Genomic DNA, 2,846 nt, shown 5'->3' with positions numbered 1-2,846 from the left:
CAAGAATTTGGTTTACCCTTAACTATTAACCTTGATGCCTCAGGGTGAACTCTAGCTCAGGAAGTAACACTCCCTCTGTAGGGGGCCCCTTGCTGTCTCCTGTCTTACAGGGAACAAACAGCTCATTTTCTAGGATCTGCCACAAGAGAAATCCTAATTTATAAATCTGTAATTCCTTCAATTCCTGAACAAGAGTTTTCATATAATATTTGGTATAAAGTTTGGCTTCCCATAATGGACTACACAGGTATCAGATTTATTATGTGTGTATAAGGAGACAGTGGAGATACTCCATATTAACATTCAAATCCAGGCCAAGCACTGACTGTGGAACAGACTATTAAACTCCTTATGTGTTTTCAAAGTGAAAGTAAAGTCCACAATAACCAAAATATGACCTTAAGTGTATGCTGACTGAATTTAAAAACTATATTAATAATGAATATGACTCATTTAATACTAATGACTGAAGACCAGACGTGTCATGGAATAACAACAAGGACATCAGTGAAAAAGACAAAATGCCATTATAAAGACAAGGAGGTAGAAAAAGCTCCAAAATATGTCAGAGGAGATGCTGACACTTACATTGGAGTGAAAAGTAACCAAAACAAGGAGAAAAAATGCTGAAGTAAGAGAGATGAATAGACAATTTCAAAGGACAATTTGGGGAGAAAAAGCAAAGTCTTTTAAAGAAATGTACAAGGATCTGGAGTTAGAAAACCAAAAGGGAAGAATAGTCTTGGTATTTCCAGGTGAAAAGACTGACAAAGATAAGCCTTAAATTGTAATCCTGAAGAATTCAATGTGAAAAACTTAGAATAATGCAAAAAGCATCAAAAGAAGATGGAAGCAATATACAGGCACTGTAGCAAAAAGAATTGGCTGACATGGAACCACTTCAGGAAGTAGCACAAGATTGAGAAGCAATACTGAAGGAACAAGTTCAAGCTGAACTGAAGGCATTGGCAAAAAATAGGACCCTAGGAATTAATGGAATGCTGAGGTGGTGGTTGATCGTTGATGATTTCCTGAGGTGTTTCAAGAAATATTCAATAATGAACACCAAGCACTGCCAAAAAACCTGGCCAAATGACTGTAAGAAATCCATATTTGTTCCCATTCCCAGCAGAATATGGACACTATCAAATGATACCATTAATATCACATACATGTAAAATCTTATTGAATGTTATTCAACAATGGCTTGAAACGTGTTGTTGTTGTTGTTGTTATGTGCCGTCGAGTCGTTTGCAACTCATAGTGATCCTATGCACAACAGCCCTAAACCCTGCTCTATCCTGCGCCAGGATAGAGCACTGTCTGAAACTCAAGCTATATTGAGAAGAGGCCAAGTTTCAAGAAATATCATTGCTGAAGTCAGGAAGACCTTGGCTAAAAGCAGAACATCAGAAGAATGTTTACTTGTGTTTTATTTATTGTGCAAAGATATTTTACTGTTTGTATCATAACCAATTACCAATGACACTGAGAAAAATATAAGTCTCAGAACACTTAATTATATTCGTATGAAACCTATTCGTAGACCTTGAAGTAGTTGTTCCAAGAAAACAAGAGAACACCACGTGGTTTAAAATTTGAAAAGGATATGTCAGGGTTATTTTTCTCATCCTATTCAATATGTATACTGAGCAATCTGTACACTGAGCAAGTAATTAGAGAAAATGAGCTTTCTGAAGAAGATTATGGCTTTAGGATTGAAGGAAGAGATAGTAATAAATTGTGTTATACAGATGACACAACCTTGGTTATAGAAACTTCCATAAGCAATATATCCTAACATCAAGAAAACAAAAATCCTTTCAAATAATTTTTCTCCTCATCTTCTCTAATGCAGTGTTCATTATCTATCCACTCTTTTTCCATTCTCTTCCCCTGACCCTACAGGTCTCTTCAATTTTATAACAGTGGTGTTATGTGTGTTTGGCCTTTTGTGACTGAGATATTTCACTCAGCGTTGTCCGAAAGAAATATACAATTAAGCATTATATGCATGACAGCAATCTGGAACAAGTTGTATATTGCAGGTGGTTTGGAGGAAAGGGAGAAGAAAATATTCAACAATGAAAAAAAGGAAATATTCACACAATGAAATACTGTACATCACTGAAAAACAAGTAACTAATAAAATGTTATACTACATAGGTGACCCTGGAGGACATTATGCTGAATGAAATATCTCAATCTCAAAAGGACAAATACTGCATAACACCACTGTTACAAAACAGGACTAACTTGGGAATTGGGGAAATTGTTCAAGTATTTTATCTATATGAGACTGATTTTCATTACCCATGCTTCTATGGAGTATTCTAGCTACACAATTTATTATCATTTTCTATGGATTGAAAATTTACAAAAATGTAGGACCTGTCTGCAGCAGAGAACCTCGGTACAAGAGCAAGAAGCCAAAGAAAGAAAAACTAAAGATGATGAAGGGGCGACGCCTGTTAAAAGGCGGCGAGTCAGCAGTGACGAGGAACCCGCTGTGGACAGCTGCCTGAGCGACATGAAGACAGACACCAGGAAGGTCCTGACCCCAAGCAGCACCTCGGACAATGAGACCCGAGACTCCTCCATCAACGATCCCGGGACTGAGCAAGACCTTTCTTCCCCTGAAAACAGTTCAGTTAAAGAGTACCGAGTGGAGGCTCCCTCTTTGTTTTCAGAAGACGTGTCACATGTGAGGTCGCAGCATTCAGAAGACCAGTCCAGCAGACTGGAAGACTGCCAGGAATCGAAAGGCCTCCCGTGTTCCAGGGATTCTCACCAGGTGGAGGAGGAAGCCGAGTTCCCACCTCCTTCTGTCTCTGCGGTTCTGTCAG

This window comes from Elephantulus edwardii, unplaced genomic scaffold (genome assembly GCF_000299155.1).
Source record: "Elephantulus edwardii isolate Elephantulus edwardi_28Jun2011 unplaced genomic scaffold, EleEdw1.0 scaffold00299, whole genome shotgun sequence".
NCBI classification, from domain to species: domain Eukaryota; kingdom Metazoa; phylum Chordata; class Mammalia; order Macroscelidea; family Macroscelididae; genus Elephantulus; species Elephantulus edwardii.
This window is presented reverse-complemented; position numbering follows the sequence as displayed.